Below are 6279 nucleotides of genomic sequence, written 5' to 3' on the forward strand. Positions count from 1 at the left end.
CTGATTTTACAAGTAAAGCTCAAGAGTGGGTTTTAGGTTTCTGTGGAGATATTGGAGCATATCATTACACAATGTTGTGTGACCTGACCTTTCTGATATGTACATCCACAATCTACCACAGGAGAATGTCTACAATCGGTTCTCTCTAATAACATTTGTTACACAAGAGAACCTGTATCATTTTGCTCTAGTTTAAGTTAATCATTTGTATGAAATTCTTATTGCAAAGCAACACCTCACGTCACAGTGAAACTGAAAATAGAAATCCTCAGTTCAATTTATAGTACAGTAGCTACAGAGGAACACATCCATGTTAATTTCTTCTATATATGGTTTGCTCCAAGTCTGACCTGAATTCATATCACAACCAAGTTTTGCATGACACAGTAATAATGGAAATGCTTTACAGCATAGAAGAAGTGCTTTCATTGAGTTGATGATGACGAATGCATAGTAAAATGCTTGATTGTTGAACTGAGTGAGAGATAATCATTTTCTTCAATTGATACTTATAAACTAAACAAACACCGCATGTTTCCTGAGGACGCACCATAGACCGGTTGAATTCAGATAACAATTGCACACAGTTTAACAAGTTGGAGACCTATATTTGCAGTGTCAAATTTGAAATTGTTGAATATGGATTTAGTTACGGATAACTAATCTGATTTCATAATATTTTATTGTTAATAATTAGAGCATATCCAACAGGCGCTATCCTGCGCACGCGCTATAAAACCGCCGGCATGCAGCGCGCGGAAACGAATTTGTTCCGCTAGCAGGCGCTATCCGCGACGGCCCTGCAAATTTTTTGATGTGCGCTACGTTTTGCGCTATCCGGGACACCATATGTGACGTGTCGGCTGCAGCGCGCGGCATCTTTTCGCACGCGCGCGAAGCTACAATGGCTATTCGGTTCCACGTACACCTCTCTCGGTCATTCGGTCCCACGTACACCTCTCTCGAACATCCGGTCCCACGTACACATCTGCTTTGGCGTACACCTCTCTCGGTCATCCGGTCCCACGTGGTCATCCGGTCCCACGTACACATCTGCTTTGGCGTACACCTCTCTCGGTCATCCGGTCCCACGTACACATCTGCTTTGGCGTACACCTCTCTCGGTCATCAGGTCCCACGTACACCTCTCTTGGTCATCCGGTCCCACGTACACCTCTATCGGTCATCCGGTCCCACGTACACATCTGCTTTGGCATACACCTCTCTCGGCCATCCAGTCCCATGTACAGGATGTGTTTTGTTGAGGGCACCATTTTGTTTGTTGAGGATGTTACAAATTGTTCTTAATCTCTTGATACTTTTTTTGTCAACGCATGTTTGCAAGCTCAATGGAAATCTGTTATAGTGATCCCTGTTACTTTTGCCACACCCAAACACGTTTTTATAGATGATAGGAGGCTTGCTTATAACTAGTAAACAACATCACGCATGCCACAATATATTCATTGGAATAGCATGAAGTTCAAAAAAACATAGGCTAATTCATGAAAACCTGGACACTTGTTGAAACTCAAAAAAGACTTAAGCTGGCTCATGCTGTTGCAACCTGCACAATCTGAAATACAGTTTGAACCATGTCTTGTCGAAATAGCTAGGCATTTTAATCAAAGAGGAAAATTTGTTCAAACGTAATATTAAAAATAAGTCTGAACTATATCACCAAATCCAGCGAAATATGACAAATATGATAGCAATACTCGTGTCTTGTCAAAGTAGGATCATTTATTTGGTTCCCACGTCTCATGCATCGGCTTCCACCTCTTATTGTTCTTCGATGGACCTCCTTTAGGAATAATTTTTTTTGGATCCAACACTTTTCCCGTAAAGGTTTGGTCTGCCCCTGAAAAGTACGCAGGCAAAGGACCAAATGATGCCGCCTCATTTTCGTTGTTGTCCTCGCCAACATCTGGCGCAAGACTCTCGAGAAAATCAAGAACCTTCTGTGATTTGTCCGGGCTGCTTGCAGCATTCAATAGAAAAAGATTAGACTTATTGTGGAGGTTGTGGTAACGATCCATCCCCTCAGACCAATCATGCATATTAGCTTTCCTCTCTGACTCAAATGCTGGCTTGGCTAGCATTGTCCATCTTCTCTTCATTGTCCTCCATGCCCTCCATGACGTAAACTGCAGTTATGAATCAACGCCATATTATTACAAGTCTGATAGTAAAACTAACACATGTTTCAGTATCAGTACCATTCAGTGCTTGAATAATTTACACATGTAAACTGCAGTTATGAATCAAAGTGCATATTATTACAAGTCTGATAGTAAAACTAATGTAATATCAGTAGCATTCAGTGCTTGAATAATTTGCTTCAGGATTATCCTTCTAAACTGAACAACCTAGCCCATACTCAATTTAACAATGATTCTGACTTGACAGAAAGTATATGCAACACATTACAAATCACCATATACATTCAGTTTCAAGTGCTTTTATGGGCAAAAAGTAAAGAAGAAAACTATTCACATGGTTTGCAACATTACGAATTCTTGATGAAATAGACTTCGAATTTTCTAATCTTAACTACAAAGCTTGTTCATCTAGTCTAACTTCATCTCTAAGTTTGTATTTACTTACCTGTACATTCAGTTTATATAGCAATTGAATCTATTTGGGATTGGTGCGAGTCGAATTCTTGATGAAATAGACATCGAATTTTCTAATCTTAACTACAAAGCTTGCTGATATAGTCTAACTTCATCTCTAAGTTTGTATTTACTTACGCTGAGGTTTCCTGGATCAGGACGCCGAGAGGCTGCGGCGTGGTCGATGAGCGGGAGCACGCCTGCGGCGATGCTGCGGCAGGCTCGACCACCGGGCGACCTGGCGTGGGTTGAACACGGCGGAGACGCTGCAGGCAAGGTCGACAAGCGGGAAACCTGGCTGGCTGGCGGCAGCCTGGGTTGAACACGGCGGCTGCGGCCTGGGTTGAACACGACGGCGACTCTGCAGCAAGTTCGACGAGTGGCGGCGGCGGCGGCGTGAGGAGAGACAGGAGACGAGCGGCGATGGCGACGCTGTGGCAAGTTCGACAAGCGGCGGCGTGAGGAGAGACGGGAGGCGAGCGGCGGCGGCGCCGTGAGGACAGACGGGATAGGGAGATGTACGACCTGGGAACTTATCCAGAGACTCGGTTTAAGTTTGTGTGCGTTCAATTTTTTTTTTGTCCATCATACCCTTATCAAATCAACGGTGAGATAGGTGCAGTACAGGGTACCGTAAAAACGCTCGTGGAATGAGCTATATGGCAGCGAGTTCAGAGACTCTTCGGGCTATCGAAATGTGTACTGAAATCTGGCCAGATGTTTATACTACTGAATTTACACCGAGTTCTTATTTCTGAACCAAAGTTCCAATTTCAGAACTGATGAAATTCTTAACATGCTAAAACGATTGCACTTTGTGGTCAGAATATTGTGATGATCAGTATAAGAGCCAAAATAAAACAAAATCGAAATACTTGTGTCACACATGTACACTATCGTTTCGCTACGAGATGCTCGAACCCTGCTGCGCACTATCCGTCCCACCGCCCTCCCTGCCGCGCTACGGTGCCCGCGGCTAGCTCCTCAAGACGAGCGCCGAGTCCAAAGCAAGCCGCTCGGTGGGTAGCAAGAAGCGGGCGTTGGTGAGTTACTCCGCCTCCCTCCCTCACGCCGTACGCCTACGGCGGCGCCGCCTCCTCGAATGCGGGGAGCAGCAGCAGCCGTAGTCAATTCGTCGGCGCTTGGCAAGAAGCATACACTGGACCTGAATGAATGAAAAGAAACTGTAGATTAGTCCTTTTGTCATAATATTGACCAGCTGCTGAGTGCCGAGTCCCGTAATTCGCCGAGAACCACTCTGACGCACAAAGTGGATGTCCACCTCTATATTGCGTAATTCTCTCAGCAGTTTGTCACAATTTTAGACTAGTCACAATGTATAGTATCATATAGAAGTATCATGCGTATGATATTATTATATGTTACTATCTCCACAATGCATGGTATCATATACTACTATCATAATCTCTATATATTAATTGTTTTGTAGAATCTCAATGCATATGTACAAGATTTACTTGACATTAATTTTTCTACTACTATATGCTATGATACGGTATCTACCTATAATACTAGTATTCTCTCTCATGCTTAATTGCACTACCACATCAGCATTTTGCATGCATGGAATGCATGATACTACCTATGATACTTTCATTGTGGGTAGTTTTAGGAAGCAAGGTGATAACTTCATAATTCAATATCTTCACATCAAGCTTTCCCAAATAAAAACAGTGAAACATGTACATGATCTCAGGTTTTACAAAATGCCAAAAATGCTGGAAAAATTCTATAGGGATATTTTCTAAATCTCTTTAATTTGATATTTAAAATATCAATAGAATCCCCAGGAGAGATCAAATCCGAACTCTCTATTTTTAGGGGGACGATTACACGAGACATGAGAGCATCTCCAACAGACGCTGCAAAAATCGGCGTGCTATACGTAGGTTGCACCGCGCTGTAAACAGATACCGCGCGTTCGCGTGAAAGTTGCCCCGCCGGAAGCGTCATTTTGCGGCGCGTGCTCGGGCGAAAAAAATGCTCCTCCGCCGGGCGCGCCATTATGCAGCGCGCGGCGCGGCGCGAACGGCTACTTCGACCATTTTCATTTCAAATTAAATCAAACAAAAGAAGTTCGACGATACGAAATACATTTTATTTAAAACTACTCTATCCTACTCCGAATTCCAGTCGTAGTCGGAGGAGTGGCTGCTTGGAGTCGTCTCCGACACCGGCGTCGAAGTCCACTCGAAGGAGGAGGAGGAGGAGGAGAGGACGATGGTGGACGGCCCTGCCCCGTTTTTCTTCTCCTCCTCCTTCCTCGCCACCTTCTTGGCCCACGCCGCCTTCCTCGCCGCGAACTACGCCCGGCGCTTCTCGTGGCTCGCCTTTTTCTTCGCCTTCGCCGCCGCCTTCGCCGCCTCCTTCTGCGCATAGAAGGCTTCCGTGGCGGAGACGTCTTCGGGGAATTGGCGCGCCCACTCGAGGCGGAGGGCCTCGTCGCGCTCGGCAATGAGGAGGCGCTACTCGAGCTGCCGTTGGCGGTGCTGCTGCTCGCGCGTGATGACCGGCAACGGCGGCGCGAGCTGCTCCGCCTGCTCCCGCGTCCAGACGTCGTGAAAATTCATCGTCCGGCGGGAGTGGCCAAGGCGTCAGGCGACGGCGTCGTACGCCCGCGCCGCCTCGTGCACCGTGTCGAATGTCCCGATGCGGATCCGCTCGTCGCCGGAGCGGATCTCCGCGTCGAAGCGGCCGCTCGGCCGCGCCCGAACGCCGTGGTAGCCGAAGGCGGAGTGGCGGCGCGGAGGCATCTTGCCGGAGACGGAGGCGGATTCCTCTGCCTATTTAACCATGTATAAGCACCACCATCCATATATATTTCTCTTAGACCCAGCGTGTGGATAATATAATTAAACACATCTGAATAGTAAGATAAAGAGGTCTTTTATTTTTTTTCCCCAGAATGTCTAAGAGTATTGAAATCTCCCAATGTAGGGACAGTCCAAAGCATGGCAGAAAGATGCAATTTCAGCTAAGAATTTGTTCTTATGTTCCTCATGATCATCAGGACCATACACAGTCAAAAGGGACCACTTACATTTTTTTCAAATTATCCCACAAATCCATTCTCAGGATATACTCTCCCAGTTAGTGACCCAAAACCCCAAAGGTTTCTTGACGCATACCACAGAGGAGGCCGCCTGATTTGACGATTAGAGATGTCATCCTTTTTTTTCCTGTCCGAGCGTCTCCTCACTACGGGAAAGAAGGACGCTGCCGTGCGACAATTCGCACGGCAAAGGGCCTTGTTTGCACGGCAAAGACATTGCCGTGCGCGGACGCACGGCAAAGACCGCCCGGCAACGCTTCCGACGGCAACGGCACCATTGCCGTGCGCGTCGACAATTTGCACGGCAAAGGACGCTACCGTGCATGCGCTGGGCTGCCGTGCGGCAGGCTCTTTGCCGTGCGCGCTTGCTTTGCCGTGCGCTCGCTGGGCTGCCGTGCGCGCTACCATTGCCGTGCAGCCTGATCTTTGCCGTGCGCGCGTTCTTTGCCGTGCGTGCGACCTGTGCCGTGCCACACTCTTTGCCGTGCGCCAGCATGCAAGGCCGCACGGCAAAGTCCCCTACAGGCACGCCTCCAGGGTCTCCCAGGTGCACAGGTGAGCGCCACGTGGGCCCTTTGCCGTGCGTGTGCA

The sequence above is a fragment of the Lolium rigidum genome, chromosome 3 (assembly GCF_022539505.1).
Source record: "Lolium rigidum isolate FL_2022 chromosome 3, APGP_CSIRO_Lrig_0.1, whole genome shotgun sequence".
Taxonomy (NCBI): Eukaryota; Viridiplantae; Streptophyta; class Magnoliopsida; order Poales; family Poaceae; genus Lolium; species Lolium rigidum.